General features: G+C 37.1%; 2 protein-coding genes across 4 annotated transcripts in view; one reads left to right on the plus strand and one right to left on the minus strand.

The window, feature by feature from the left end:
* Positions 1–17,072, minus strand: part of LOC139115422 (synaptotagmin-12-like) — a 402,617-nt gene that overhangs the window by 165,814 nt on the left and 219,731 nt on the right. The gene's annotated exons all lie outside the window — the stretch shown is intronic.
* The window catches only part of LOC139115380 (synaptotagmin-6-like), a 64,919-nt gene that overhangs the window by 9,715 nt on the left and 38,132 nt on the right, over positions 1–17,072 (plus strand). Inside the window, exon 1 of one of the 3 annotated variants that reach the window (XM_070677459.1) lies at positions 11,786–12,124. The exons of the other annotated variants lie outside the window; for them this stretch is intronic. The gene's annotated coding sequence lies outside the window, so the exon portion shown is untranslated. Of the gene's footprint in view, positions 1–11,785; positions 12,125–17,072 lie in introns of those variants that run through there. 3 annotated transcript variants of the gene reach the window in all.

Raw genomic sequence — 17,072 nt, forward strand, 5'->3', positions numbered from 1 at the left:
TAATATACAAGAAATAATGTCCTCAAAAACACTGAGGTCTTTCAGCTCTTTGCAAACTCGAAATATTTATACTTTAATATAAAGTTTCCTCAAAAATATTTAGGCTTTCAGATCAGCTCTTTGCAAACCCGGAATATCATTTAAGTAACATGATTACTTATACTGTGTTAATGCCATTTTGCTTTCGCATCTGTTTTCACAAGATTAGGTTACTTGTCTTGAATCACACATTTTCGCCACCTTTCAAAGTTACAATATGCGCTCGGTGACCTGGTAATGCTATGCGTTTTAAACATTTCTGGCAAAATATTTTCTCTGTAACATGTCACCGTGTCCGACATTAAACATTTAACAGCTTATTGAAATGCCTGTGTCTAGAATATAATCTGCACCGTCATGAATTCGTAAAATGCTGGGTTATCGGTATCTTCAGCTTATTTTGTAGAGAATGAAAAAGTCTTTTCATTTTGCCGTTTTGGATGCCGCTAACGCAACGCTTGATTTGTAACACGATGGCATGAGCCATGAGGAACCGAGATTAACTTGCAGGAGATTTCGATGGATTCTCTACTTTTTTAATCAATCCTCAACAAATATGACTCCCTAGGTTACCATTAATTAATGAAAAGCTCTGTCTTTGCCTTGATTTTTGCTTCAGTGATATAGATTTCAAGTAGTAATATACCCTAGTGTGGACAACATTCCAAAATATATTTCTCAGTAGAATAAATTTTGTCAGGGAAACAACCGACGCTAATCTGTTGCATTAAAAATTGCTAGATGGGAATTAGTGGACACACAAAAGGTTTCATGTTAATCACTAACGACTTGGGGCATCTTTAAGGTTCATGGTACAATGTACAGATTACGAAACCCTATTAGCACATGAAAGGTTTGTGACTTTCAAACGAATCTTTACAAGTGATACATAAGCATATGTGTATTTCGCCTCAAGTGGGAAAGCATTAATATTCTCTACATATATTCATTAAAGAAAACGTTTTGGCTAGTGAACACTGTACGATGGCCAGTGATACATCCATCAGACGGAACACGTTGTAACCAACACTGTAAGGTTCTAAGTTCAGTTAAGCCTACTTCTATCCTGGTTAGCTTCAGGGCATACCACGATATACTGAATTCCCAGTAACAGAATCTGGTTACTTTAATGTTTATAATGAAAGCATGCCCTCGGAGAGAAATCTACTCTTGGCGTATCGATTAGCACTCCAAATACAACACAAAAGAACAGCTAAGACAACATCAAGTGCGTTTAATTCGTCGGGATAGTATGACTGAAATCTGAGCTACAGCGAAAATATGAGGCATGAAATGGGGAAAAATAAATAATCTATACATTGATTTTCCATGTTACAATAAAAAAACTTGTTATACATCATCATCTTTGTCATTCGCATGAGCATCGTCGTCATTGTAGAAGCAGTAGGTCTCCTCCATCTTCTTCTTCTCCTCCTCCTCCTCCTCCTCCTCCTCCTCCTCATCATCATCATTATCATCATCACCGTCTCCACCATCATATGAGCTCAATATTTATTAATAGTGATTACGGCTTCTGAAATGTATATCCATAGCAACAGCTAATACGTGAAGAACACCGAAATGAGCTAAGATGAACAAAGGGCCGTACACATCAATAGGTCTGCCAGGCAGTCCGTGAAAAAAATTGTTAAATAGTCTCCTTGGTGGTTTCCTATCTTGAAATCCGCACTTTCGATTCGGATGATCGGCAAATATCCAACGAAGGTTTCTACGTGACTGCGACGGGCTGTCACTTTGATTTTCTTCAACTTGAAAACCAACTGCGAATACAACTTGAAGGCTAAGTATTACGGCAATGTTTTATTCTGAAGTTTAAAGTTGACCTTTGGAGAGTCTTACATGGAGATAATCAATACCTTATGCCTGCAGAGCACTGACCTATCCTTTCGTGCTGCCCATATCAGACATCCAGAGTAGCATTGTTACTCAGCCAAACTTAATGTCTGCGTTTAAGCCATGGCATCAAAAATCAACTTCTGGTTATTTTTGGGTCGTCTATGTTGTTTTAGTCATGAAAGTCCAAAAATTGCAATGTGAAAATGCCAATGTGTTAGGGTTTACAAAATATAAATTTTTCTTTGGAAACACAATTTAAGTAATTTTAACGAGATACGAAACAGTATTACTGTTGCAATATCTTGCTGATATAAACCGTAATTTACATATTCAAATTTACGTATGAATATAGCGGAAAGCAGTCTCTATCGCTAATAAACACTATCTCGCTTTATGCTTCAAGCAAAGAAGAAGCACGGCCAACTTCGTAAAAGATATTGCGATGACGTCACGTTCATCCTTGTTTGGTTACTTGGTAACTGTGGAACAGCGAATATCTTAAACGCTATTACCGAGATGAACGGCTTTGAAGGCGATAAGGCAATTCTCACTCACCAGGAGTAAAGTACAATAATGACAGAAACTCAACACCGGATACTGATAATCTTCTTTTTCTAGGTCCATCCTTGTAGCTTGTTTACGTGAAGTCTTCCGTTTCGTAAGTTGGAGGGGATTTTACACTTTCACCTTGCCTGTTGAAGGTCTGTCGTTTCGGAGCCTTAATACAGGATGAAAGACACTTTGATAAAGTAGTTTTACCTTTACGTTTTGGTCAAAACGTAATTTCATTTAATGTTACACCCAGCAGTTTGCTTTTAATGATCCCCTTCTTCAATTATTGTTGCCTTACTCGATGTTTTCAGAGGGTCAGAATAGACTCTTCCTGTGATATTTAGCCATTGCCGCATCAGATGGATTGAGATTTACCATGATCAGCATGTTGCATTACTGAGTGTCCAAAACACGGACACATACACCCTAAACCGCGAGAAAACTTTGACACATATTGCCTTCTACTCCGCGGGCAAAACATGAACAGTTCGTTCTTCGTAAGGTTTGTTCAGAACCATCCGTTGAGATGTATTTGCATGAGAGAAAGAGAGAGAGAGAGAGAGAGAGAGAGAGAGAGAGAGACGAGAGAGAGAGAGAGAGAGAGAGAGAGAGAGAGAGAGAGAGAGAGAGATTTTCTAGGAGACAGGAGATGCGGACAGACAGTGACAAAACACACAGAGGCAGATGGACGAACAGGCAAACATCACTGACTCACAACCTTATCGTAGTATGGGATTTCAATACTAGTAAGACATATTTTTAAAGTTTGGTTTTCGAACGACATATTATTCAATCGAGATATATATGCTGTAAACTCCACTTAGTTAAGCTATGACTCCAGGGAAGTACCGTACGTTGCATAGCAATTACGCCTTTTCGCGTGATATCACATAGATGAGAATAAAACATGAACTGCGTGTATGGACACGAGTAGTTGTGCACAGACAATCATGAATAAATTAACAAGGCGGTGTTTTCCCCCTTATACTTGCTCGAGTGAATTAATGGAATACATTCATACTAAAATCCAAAGCCTAACCTGTAAGCGTTCTAAGTAAATTTGCAAAGACATTTTCGTATAAATTCTGCACTTTTACCTGCGAGATATATGATAAAGGTGGCATACATGTAGTGGAACACAACATACATAATGCGTTGCTAAGTGCTTTACAGACAATGTAAGTTCAGATGGCTATGCAACAGGGTCGATCAATTGACGATCAAAGCACTACACAAGCGCCGATCTTTTTCATGATACCGTGTTTGTCGTAAACACTTTCACGCTGTAGATACTAAAGATAGAGACAGTAATGCAATATGTTGTGCTGGCAGACATTAAACAACTTGCGATGGCAACTTTAGCCACAAAACTTCCGTAAAAGCTGCATTCAATGCTATAAAATTTTACATCTGTATGCCTATGTGTACAGACTTGATGGCGTTGACACACCAGGTACAATGAAAACCAACATCTGTCGGAAATGGCGCTATTGTTGCGCGAAAACGTTTTTGGCATATACTATACTTTTCCTGCATGTAAAGCCAAGTTTTTGACTCGCACACAAATACATCCCCCCATACAGTGAAGAATTTTGATGAATTCATATAGTGGTCTCTTGAAGGCAAACGAACATTGCGGTAATGGCAGACGATTAACGGGCTGGTAGGCAGTTGTCCCAGTCAGCACAAACAGCGACTGCTGATCCACAACCACCGAAAAATGTTATACTGGGACACCTGTGCTTTTGAAATAAGTGTAGAAGTATATTTTGCTCTATTTTTTTACATTCGATTCACCTCATATTTAAATTTTAGGGTAGTATCCCAATGGCATGACTAGTAGTAATGTTATTTTTGATAAGATTTGATATATGTCCACAAAAAATAATGAAACAGTACAAAATCCCTGAGTCTTAACTATAGAACAGTAATGATGTACACTATTTCATAAACTTTTATCTTATTGTTCTGAAATATCGTTGACAGGTCTATACCTATCACTACTTTCACATGTATCGCTCTTTACAGAAATGCTGATTGCTTGAGATGGGTTTCATCGCATGAATACCACTCTTTTGTACTTTTCAGAATACATGCAGTATATCATGTTCTACGAAGAATAGCACTGTGCTATTACCTATATCGAAAAATCGATTTCTTTGAAATAGCATAGTGGAGCTACTGGTAAGGTTGATATCCAATCTATCATAATACCCTATTATAAAGAAATGAGCACCTTGGATACAGACAAAATTAATTAACCATACTAGGTACCAGACGATATTTCCCGTGAGAAATATCTTTATGAAGACCTCCTGTGCGCGATCACGTAATTAAGGAAGGAGAGATTATTATTAAAATCATTACAAAAAACGTAATTTCCATGGATTACCAACAAATCGATAACGCCTATCCATGGCAACAGGAAACTCTAGCCTGCCGTGGAAGCTTTGCAGGAGGCAGTCCATTGATGTCCGAAGTTGTACGTGTCATGTTGCAGCACATTTGCGGTCCATGTAAACAACACTCGTGGATTAAAGTAATATTAAAATGTGCATTGTTTAGGCACACAAAAATTCGTACACTCCCTAAAAATCTACAATTTTTCGCCCAAATATAAAAGTTGTTTCTATCTATTTATCTATCTATCTATCTATCTATCTATCTATCTATCTATCTATCTATCTATTTATCTGTCTGTCTGTCTGTCTGTCTGTCTGTTAGTCTATCCGTGTTACATTTGATAACTATGTACATAATGTAAAATACATAATATGTATATATGTAAAATATTATATATATATATATATATATATATAATATATATATATATATATATATACACATAAATTGTGTAATGTATTCATTTATATAAGGTATTACAATATTCAATATGACTTTAGATATAAGTAAATACATCTTTAAATATATAACAACTATAATATTTATAATTCATAATCTCGAAGAATATTATATTTTTGACTCTACGTGAAAAAGAGTATTACATTGAATTAACACAGAAAAGTGTTCGTAAAAGGTGTTAATATCCATGTTTTACACACAAAACTTGTACGTTCTATTTCATTCAAGAGAACAAAAACATACCTCCATACTTTTTTCAGTTTCATACAAAATTGTATAGTCCCAAACGTCTACTTCATCGTGAGATAGTGCAAAAACATGTAAGTGATGCTTGATGGTATTAAAGGTACAACGAAAGTGCGGGGCATTTACTTGTACCTATATAGCATATAGGGTACTTATAAAGTTACATTTAAGGAACATTTTTGTATGTATGGCGAAACTTCCCTAACTTCCTAATTGTCAAATATTAAGAAGTATGAGCTTACGATAATGATATTCGAAGTTTGGGTGCATTTTTGGCAGAAGGTAGATGTATTCCTGGTTTATTGTAAATTTGCTTAAAACTTCGTTCTGAATAATTATGCAACTTTACGGGTTTAATCAGACAACTGACACAACGACATAAAAACAAATAGCACAGGGAAAACCGACATCTACAATTGAAATTGTCTTTTCTAGTAAGCGCTTCTACGCATGCGTGCGAGCGCGTATGTTGATTGGTTTAATGATAGGGTTCATGGCCTCGTGTTGAATACTTCGTCCAGGGAGATTCATCAAGTGCCCCTGATGTAGTATGGTTCAAAACTTCAGTTGATTTACAACGAGTTGTTGATTTGAATCTCGGTAAAGATCACAGAGGGCAAGAAACATCAGATGAAGACTTCAACTCAAGCAAAAACTGATTGAACTGTTGCTCTCGTCGATAACAGCTGAAGTTAATTTGCATTTCTGAATAATATTCTCAGTAAACTGCCGTACTATTTAGGATGCATTGCTTTCATTATGCTGCTTTTTCGATTTTATGTGTCAATTATCAACATGCCATCAACAAAGACATTGACCCAAACGAAATGGCAAATGGAGACATCGAAGACCTTTAAATAAATACGTAACCCGGCTTCTTAGTCAGGAAATTTGGGAACAAAATGTTTACACAGAATTCATGACAATTAATTTCACCACGGAGGAATTACTGCATTTAATTAGAAGAAAGTAATAGTCTGACGAGAAATTACTAATCGTTTTCCTGCCAATTGCCTAGTAATAGTCATCTTCTTAAATTGCTTGAATTTTCAGTCCTTAAGCGGCGAGATCGTTATCCGATTACGGGGAGTCGTGTCGCATTGTCAGAGTCACGGCTGTGTTAATATAACGGAACCCCGCCACGTTTTACGTTTATCACTTAAAACCAGTGACAATAAATTGGCTGGCGCGCTCGCAGGAATTTTAATCAAACAGTAAGCCAGAAGTATTGAAGCTGTTGCCAGTTCTGGCATACAAACCATCGTAACGAGTCTACGGGGATCACACAAAATGAAGTGACCGAATAGGCTATTAATTTTACATGTCCCGATCAGATGATGTATTTGGACTAGGCCGAAAATCCCGCCTTTCTTCAATTTAATTTCATTTAAATAATTAATTGTTTTGATAATGACAGTTTTTTGTTTCAGGTTATTTTCCGCGAAGTGGTAAAAAAGATATTATTTATTTTAATTATTTATACATAACTTAATTTGTTACTCGCGTTTGCAATTGAAAAAAGCGATTGCCGCATAAAGGAATACACGAATGACGTAAATGTCTTCAAATGTAAGACAAGATAATGAAATCATCGACACATGTCCTAAATTGAATTCAATTTATCTCATAATTTGAGTTTTTCTTTTGACATGGCCGTGAACTTGGCGAAATGAGGAAGCTTGAACCCACATTGCAAAAACAACATGAATGGTTTCTATCGGTGTCGTTTATATTTCAAGTTCTCCTCTCTCTTCCCTTCTTGATATGAGAACCCTACTTATACCTCTGTTAGCTCAGGCCTTAAAATTTATTTTCCAGAATTTCTATTCTTTTTTCGTAAAATATTGTTTCTTATTTTCATCCAAAAGTCATGTCCAAATTCCTAGTATTGAACTTGTTATCCCGGCCTCTATGTGTGTCATGCCAGGTGGCAGGATGCATTTGGTGTTGGTGATGTATTTATGTATGATTTATGTATTTATGTAACAGACTAGACGCATTTTCTTTGCAGAGCCAATACTATTTATTTTAACGTACATTAAGGAGATTCGTAAAACATTAATTTCTTTAATAAAACACCATAATGAAAACATTTGTCAGGCTGCGATGTTGTCCCTTTACGCTTGTGCACATTTAATTAGTCCTAAAAAGCTTAATAAACACTAATACCACTATATTTCAGTTTTGCAAGAACTGCAAGGTAATGAGCGAAGATCTCTGGCGTATGTATTGTTTGATAACATGTGTGACTCTTCCTTTTCTAATGGGTTCATACAAAGAGAATCAAAATTTGGTGTAAAATGAGCCCAGGAAAGTTTGTCTGTCTTTAAACACTACGTTTCTCATTTTATAACAATACACCGGCGCCGACCCGGTGGCGCAGCGCTAGAATAACCAACCATTCAACCCTAAAGAGCCCCGCTTTCCTTCGACCTTTCATCTTTAAATCGATCCGGCTACCGTGGCGGCAAAGGGGTTTATGAGAGATGTACCCCAACCGGCACAACTTCAAAATTTCATTAAAGTTTACTCGAAGTGGTGGCTCAAAAACTCACCACCCAACCCAAAATTTAGATTTCTACTGTTGATAAGCCCTGTTTGAAAGGTGCCAAACTAGAGGTCTCGGCGACTACAGCCGGAGGTATTCAAGAGACAAACTGTATTTGGGGAAAAAATATATTTATAAGTATCAGTTGCAATATTCAGTTAATTACCAGTTGTTTGTTGTTTCGTTTTAAAGTAGGGCAAAAGTTCAAACACGGCTGTGAGAAAATCGCATGTAAATTTCACTGTGTTGAGGTACCAGTTACCTTTCAAGGATAGCGAGCTACGGCCATTCAACTGTCAATGGTGCATCTTAAGTGTACGGAGAGTTCGTGCTTTTAACAGTCTTATCGTACGAAATTTCTTTGCCTCCGGCAGTGCGCCTCGCAAAATCTCACGACTCACGGTCTCTTTTTGTGAACGGCTTTTATCTCCATTTCTATTGCATTCTACAGCTGCTGATTGCACTGCGCATGTCCCGATAACCGTTTCGCCTAATAGTTAAACTTGTCCTAGTTCCGACACTGGTCGTCAATGCAATATGTGGATCCATGGATGTGAAACGTATGTGAGCTATTAACTATTGTATCATATCAGTGTAATGATGGCGCAAATACAGCGATCTGATTGGTCGAGACGAGAAAAGAACCGTGGTATATTGGCGATATACCATGGCTGGCATACGTGCGAGCTCTCAGCTTGAGCAAAAATCCGTTTTGACATTCCACGCCAGAATTTCAAAATACTGTTATGATATAATAGCAATAAATCACACCCAGCTACGGTATACCACGAGATTTTGACCAGTTCATTTCATATATGCACTCGCTATAATCGCTCGTGCATATATGTCGTGTACTGGTCAAAATCCCATGGTATACCGTCGCTGGGTGTGCTTAAATATTTACACATGCAATTGGAACTCCAAACTAGTAGGATAGATGTATGCATGCACCTTCGAGCAAATTTCTGAAACAAAGTCACTGCCTTAGTCATTAAAGGTCTATCGTTGATGGTTTGTTCATTTTATGATCAATTAAATTGAAAGAAATATGAGTGTCCCTGTCCCCGATTATAGTTTAAATATACATCGTTCACTTGACAACCGGTAGAGTATCCGGGTAATACATAACATTGCGAGCATGTTTTCACTTGATTACATTTTGTATACTTTCATTTCCATGGTTTTTAGTACATGACGTCAGCTTTCATATTAAGTGAGACACATTTTAAAGGAAGATTTCGAAACTCCGGCATGAAAAGAAAGTCGAGACCTTGAAAAAACATTGATTAAACATAGAGTTTTATGTGTTGAAAAACATGTTTGCTTTCAGCATATGTCAACAAATCTAAACGAAAGGCGTTACCTTTTTGTTCATCTTGATTTCTGCTATATTGAAACTACTTTTTTCATCTTTTCAATGTGCATTTTCGATTCGTTAGAAGACATCTACCTACCTACCTACCTGCTCGCTCTCTCGCTCTCTCTCTCTCTCTCTCTCTCTCTCTCTCTCTCTATTAGGTAGGTAGGTAGGTAGATAGATAGATAGATAGATAGGTAGATAGATAGATAGATAGATAGATAGATAGATAGATTTCCTCAGATCCTGTCATTAGCAGGCGTCCTAATTGGATCGCTTTAAGTTTGTGAAGTTAAACGTCGGGAATAAATAATAAAGCTTCAGACAAATAGCTTTTGGGCTGAAGTTCAGTACAAGAAAAGGAATAGATAGTCTGTGACATTCACTGTACCACAGTAGTATTCTAGACGTTGATGGTGCCTTGCGGGCATCTTACACAAATCATTCAGGTATTTACGGAATCGAAAGCATCCCTCTGAATGCACATGAATAATAATATAAAAAGGTTGAGTCTATGCCGACGGTATGAGTTAAACTGTGTTATGTAAAATCAAAAAATAAGGGCTGTATTTTAATGTTGATCCTCCATGATTTTTCTCAACACTGTAAGTAACATACATTGCCATCTTGCTGATTTATCCATACTTTTACAGAAGATTTATCAGAATAACTTCTTGTTGTTCAAGTTCTTCAGGGCGATGGTCATCGCTTTGGCATGAACAAATGTAAGTTTTATAAAATCATATCTATATTAAAGCATTCACAGTAATATTTAGTTTGTACAAAATTTAGCATCAGGGAAATTTTCAATTGTATTCACTTCTACGTTTACAATGAGAATAAGTTAATTTTTGGTTTGACCGATTTCTTTGAATTGTTTGATTCTGTAGTTAGATGGAGAGATGTGAATTAATAGGAATGTACTTTCTCTTTATGGGGGCACACTCCTTTACAATTGCATGAGCTTGATAGGCTGATATTCCCATCAGAGGCAAACACCAGTCAACCTTGCCGGTTCACTGCCACTGAGTGGAAACCAATCACAGCCTGTAGGAAAATGGTGGTGTGTATGAAAAATGTAACATTTGCCAGTGACCAGCTATGAACTTCAACCTTTTCACCACCATCGTTTAGCCAAAACCCTGTGTTATTGATGGTGACCATGGACCTTATCAAAGGAAACTTGTGTCCATTAAAGTGAGGCCAATGAATTATTAAAACCATAGGAAACTTCCAGTAATAGCAGGTTTTGCTTTAGGCCATATCTTACATATATTCAAATTGTATTTATTGACTGAATGTTCTTAAGACACTCCACGTATTACCTTGCCTTAAGGAGTCACAGTCTCACTACAGAATCACATCACTTGATATTTACGAAAAAAATGTGATCTTTGTCCAGTAACGAAGGGACATGACGTAGCGGTTAGGAGTTTGAGCGAGACATATTTTATTATTTAGTCTATGGTCACATTCTTATCGTGTGTATGTAAATTTTAGTCAAAGTGTATTGAGATCGATTGGTAGTATCTCTTCGTGGGAAACCAAGGCTAATACATCTTGATTCTTGATTCTTGACAAGAATCACAAATATGGCAGACCTTGGAAAACTCTATGGGTATTACCTGACAAAATTACGTGATATAGTTTTCCCTGTCAATTGAAGGTTTCAATAAGCATAGCAATTTTTCGAGTAATTTCTTTGCGATGTTGCCGTGAAGTGTGTGGGGGTTCGAATCCCGTTTGGGTTATAGTAAAAAATTTATTTCTTTGCCACCTACAAAACTGCTCACTTCTTAAGTATGGTGGTAAGAACATTATTGTCAACAAGAAAAGTCACCGAGATTGATAGCTGTAAAGCGATATTATAGCAGAACAAAATCATATATGATCTAACAAAGCCTTCCAGGTGAGAAAAATTATTGGATTTGAAAACAGTCCTTTTAAAACCAGATGGGTGAGTCTCATAACATGCATCACATTAGTGGACCAAAAGACCTGAATAAAAATTATGGAATAATTTTATTTGTTTCTGCGGAAGAATACTTGGTACTAGTATAGAATACATATATTGTATCATAATAGCAGATTTTGCACTTTCGCTAACGTTTCGATGCCTTTGAAAGGTAAACAGTTTATCACGACCTTCGAAATCACATGCCCAGCCTCGCGTTGCTCTGGCAACAGACCGTTCCATTCTCAAAGCGAAAGTACCGATAATCACCAAGTGCCAAAGCATAGTAAGCAAACAAGGAGTGATAATTGTCTGTCCGAGTACAATACGCGTTAAAACCATATATTAGCCATATTTTGTGTCAGGTGTTGGGAGCCAGTGTTGAACAGAAAGGAATTTTACATCCGAGGTCGTTCGCGTGTGTAGCAATCGTACTGTCGCCAGTAATCTGAATTGACGTTTATAACAAATTGAAAAGTAGTGCGTCCTGCCTCGATATAGTGCAACGTCGCTGAAGGCACAACCGATGTACTGCGGGAGATTGGACTCCTTGTCGACTCTGTGTACTACCCGAGCAGTAAACTCTAGGTGTACGTATTGTTGAGGACGAAACGTTAGGAGTATCTATAGTTGGATTCGTTCAATCAGACTTCGAGAGCAGCACGCACAAATTTTGTGAACTGCGAAGAAATAGCCGTATTGCACGAAGGTAAACACATCTCTTGTATCTTGGGACTAAAATTGTAATGACATTATACTCCATGGGTTCTGTCCCTTTTAGAACCGAAATTCTGAAATCGGCATTTGATTCAGATCTCAGATGGGACTAAATGAAGAATACTGATTTGGCAATATACGTATCTGTGTTATCCAATAGTGTTTTAGGTAGGCATGAAACGTAATTCAGGACTATCCTTTAGCATTAATAGGATAACAACTTTAATAGTCACAATTTATTTGTTTTAAGCAGGTTTCTAAAACCACTTTCACGATATCATAGAGAACGGGTAAATGGCATTTAGCAAAATCATATTTGCCTACAGTTTAGTGGTTTCTAATGTAAATAGTTTGTAGAGACGCAAACCCTGGCAGGATAAGTACGTTAGTGTGTATTGAGTTAAGTACAAAACTGTGTAGGGCTGTCCACTCAACTGTGAGAGAATTATTCCAACTGGAAATGACTTGACATCACAAATTTCAACTTGCGATGATACAAACATTATAACCTGTATAGGAAACGCTCTGGTGGATTTTCTGTGAAGAATATCAAGGGGTTGTTAGAGGGAAGAGCCTTCACACAAATCTCCCTTCATGTAGACATGACATTTTTGAGAAGAATTTATCTGAAATCGATGGTACAGCATCGAAATTGGCAAAATTGGGAGAACTTGCAAATCACCATTGTTCGCTGTACTCGTTCGATTGGGTATAGTTTGTGAGAAATATGTCTTCTAACGATGTAGGCACTAGTATCCTTAGTTCAAGATTGTCTTCACTGTTACTAGTGGTATTCCATAGATTTAACCCTTATGATTTTTGTTGTAAATAAGTTACATTCGTACATTTTTTAATCTCGCCAGAAATCTCAAATTTGAAAGTCACATTTTTATTTGGTGCTTTTTCCATCTTACGTAGACTAGTTACAGTCGTCAGCACTTATCCACGATAACCGGTATTATCAGTGTATCCCAATCTGTCACATGACCTTCGCCGTCGGTATGAAAGTATGTAAAGGTCTTTCCTTATCATGTGAAAAGCTTCTTCTTTGCGTCACCCACATTTTTCGGATAGTGTGTATTGACCTGACGATTCAATTCTACTCCACGCATGTACAATTCGTCTCGCAGACACTTCACGAAGACACCCATAGCATCCAGTTATCGAACAGCAGAGCCAAGGCGCGTCGTCATGGCAACAGCATTGCAAAAAAAGGTGGCAAAAATGTAATGTCTTCTGACTTAAAACTACTTCCCTGCATTTGTTGAAATTGTTGAAACGGTTACAGACTTTTGCCAAAGCGGTCGTCTATCGAAAATCTGTAAAACACGACGATAATAATCTCTTCTGATAACGCATCTTAGGTTATTATAAAAAAGTGCACTTTGAGCTGAACGAAATATGGGAATGACAAGGTTTTCTAACGGCGACAAGTCATATCTGTCATCTTTTCAACAAAATCAATCGATAACATAAGAATTGTCAACGCATTCGCATACATTTGCGGCGTAAATGATGTGTTTGTATTGTACATGTGACAAGGACATATATTCAGTCTTGTTTGTCAGTCAATTCCTGAGCCAATGGGTTGTCGTTTTACATTTAGGTATATCTCCTGGCCAATAGGGTAGCGCCATTATGAAACTCAGAACGCCGAGATTGGTGAATGTTTGATCGATTGTTTGTGTGTGCTGGAAAATTCTCACATAAAGCCGAGTGTGCACGTGAAAATGATTTCAAATCCCTGATATGGAAGCATTGCAAAGCCTGTCAGTGCGGTTATCATTAAGCAAAAGTGTATGAAACACAGCATGCCTAAGACTTCAGATAATTGCAGATTGTGGCGTGACTTCGCATATATGACTGCGTGTTACCTTTTGAAGCATTTTGCAAATCGTGTACGGTCATAACATTTATATTTCATATATGTGCCATATATTAAATGCAGGATTATCATTTCCGTCAGACGACAAAATCAAGCCATTGTTACCATTGTTTCGCGCCCTTTTTATTATGGTTATGTCCCAAGGATAGGAAAAACATGATATGTGGACAGTGGACCAGCATCAGAGTCAGTAGCTTTTATTGTATTGATTGATAATAAATTCATATTATTCTGTAGTATCATAACCATAAAAACTCATAAATAATTTCAAACAGTATAGTTAATCAATATTTCAAATTATATAAATATGCAAGATGAAATTCCTGTTTCATAAGTCATATTTTATTCTTGAAATGAAACAGTTCAATTACACTAAATCGTCGCTGGCTTTACAGCTGAAAATGATAGCGAGGTAGTCAAGACTTTAACACTTCCAGTGTTTGCTCACTGAATTTCTTAAAGACGAATCTCACTTATCGTCAGTTGAAAAACGGCCAAAATCAGAAGCATTATTCTTTCCTTTTTCAAACGCATATATTATAGGCAAAATGGTTCTTTATCTGAGGCAAAAATTGAGAATAATGCCCGCTTCCGACTCACTTTTCATATATGTTGCATGTTTCTTGAAATGTGTCTTACCCATTCGCTTAACGTTACGCTATTGTGTGACGAATATAACCCTTCAAAAGAAGCATGAAATTGACTACGATTGAAATTTTGTCATTTTTCTGCCAAAATTTCTAAAACAGTTCCCATGAGTGACTTTAAGGTTTACTGCTAAATAATCAAGTAACGATATCAGATCATATCTTTTAATAAAGGACTGCCAAGTCAGCATTTTTTTAAAATATTCAAATTGCAAAGTATTTTTGATTAAACAAAAAATATTTCATCTATTTTACTCAGATAAAAAAGCATGATGACACCAATTATTGAATACATTTTTGAAAACGTCTGATCTTACAAAGTTTTCAGTGAAAGTTTCAAGAAAATGTCTTCCCAAAACAATATGTCTTCAATTTCTACATGACTTCAGTCAACCAGCCAACGTTGGTGTAGGCCATTAAAATTCACTATATGCGCCAGAGACGTAAACATAGTCTGAGCCTACGAGTACTTCAATAATATTTTATAAGGCAAAAAGTGTAAACCACACCTATGTCTTGAGATCCCCAGCTAAGGCTTCTAGGGTTTACGGTCTAATGCACGAAACATTAAAATTCACAGAAGGAAATGTGGACGACAATCGCATATGCCTCTCGTAGGACTCGGTGCTTTTGCCCATTGATACACGTCTTCCGTGGAGATGTGATGTCCTCGTGGTTAAAATGCATAATTTAACAGTTCTGCCCTCAAGCTTACCGACATTCCGAACATTTGTCAATGACGATTTCGGGACAACCATTAATGTTTCAGCTTCTGGATGGCAACCTACCCAGAATGCTTGGAAAATGACAACTGGGTATATATTTGATGGATTACCCACAATTCGTAAGAAAGTAAGTGACAGATCACAGTCAAATTTGACCTTTGAACTCTCAATCGAGGCTTCGACAACCTGCACAGATATATCAATCCTGCAAATCATTTGATGAGTGTTACTACATGTATTTTTACAATAATATTACATAATATATAGTATCATTAATTTTACATAATACTCTGAATTATCAATTTCTTCTTTATTGTTCGGTAATGATATTTTATATCATCTTGAAGGCAATCTTCTTGCAAGCAACAATATCTGATAACAATACATAAACTGGAAAAATGAACAGAAATTTCTGAAGGTAAAGTTATCACTTGTGTGACTGATGGAAAAAATATATGAGTCAGCGGTACCACTGAGTGAAGTGTGGACATTGTCTGTCTACCTCTGATATTTAGATAGTTTTGTATAGGTAGAGCGACAACATGGCAATTTCACAGAAGTGTGTCTCTCGCGTGTTTTTATCTTCAATATCGTGATATCTACACCAGGCTCCCATATGGAGATACTTATCATGCCTCAATGCCAGGATCTCAGCATTCTATGCTTCCTTATCTTTCAGCCCAAATACGGCTGTTTTCATCTCCATTCAGTACGTTATCGCTGTCAACCGTATCATCGATCAAACCTTCGCATACCCAGCATGATACTCATTCGAATTAGGGAACTCAAAAAGCCTTTCCAAATTCACTCCAACTGCTACAGTCCACATTGCCGAAATTTTGTCTAGAAATTCTTAGCGCAAGATGAAACTTGTGCCCCACTAATTTTGGGGGAAAATGGGCACGGCTATTGTTTCCCTAGCTACAGTGTCGTCGGAAAAATCACATTACTGCTTTAAAATACTCATAAATCTTCTTTACTATTAAAGCAATATTTATGTATTTACTTTGGTTTAAGGCACTCAGCGACTGTACATTATTTATACGTGAACAAACATTTTGAAATTACGAATTTAATGGCCTTTCAATAGCAGTCTCATATTTATCTTTAGCACAGGAAACGCTACCAGTAGATTCAGACCGGTCTGAGTTGGAGGTAAACACATTATCATTGCAATACCAGGTATTATCTAAAAGGTAATGCAGCTCACCGGAGAAGACCATGATCAAGGTGCTATATGTCTGCATGATGATATGCTAATAGACCTTCACCATTAAATTTTGTGCCAGGCCGCGGTGAGTGACCTTGCATAGCAGGAGCAAAGCAGGAGCACATCACTGATCTGGTCTGACCTTGGCAAGCTTGTCAAGGGAAAAAAATCAGCCTGTCACCACTTATTCAGATTTACTGGTGATTTATTCATTCTCTGGTCGCCTTCCCTGAACGCTTTCGATTAGCCGATAACTCACATTAGCTGTAAATTTATTAACATAAAGTATGTTGCCAACATATCATTTGCGAGTAGCCTTGGGGCTTATGCAAATGTCATCCTTAATTTATAAAAATAGCAAATTTGAAGCTCGATAGCCCAACAAAGAACTCATTCAATTATACAATAACACTTTTATTTCTCTCAGAAGAGCTCATCATGTAAATTCCACATTTATATGGTTTCATTGCGCA

The sequence above is a fragment of the Ptychodera flava genome, chromosome 2 (assembly GCF_041260155.1).
Source record: "Ptychodera flava strain L36383 chromosome 2, AS_Pfla_20210202, whole genome shotgun sequence".
Lineage (NCBI taxonomy): Eukaryota > Metazoa > Hemichordata > Enteropneusta > Ptychoderidae > Ptychodera > Ptychodera flava.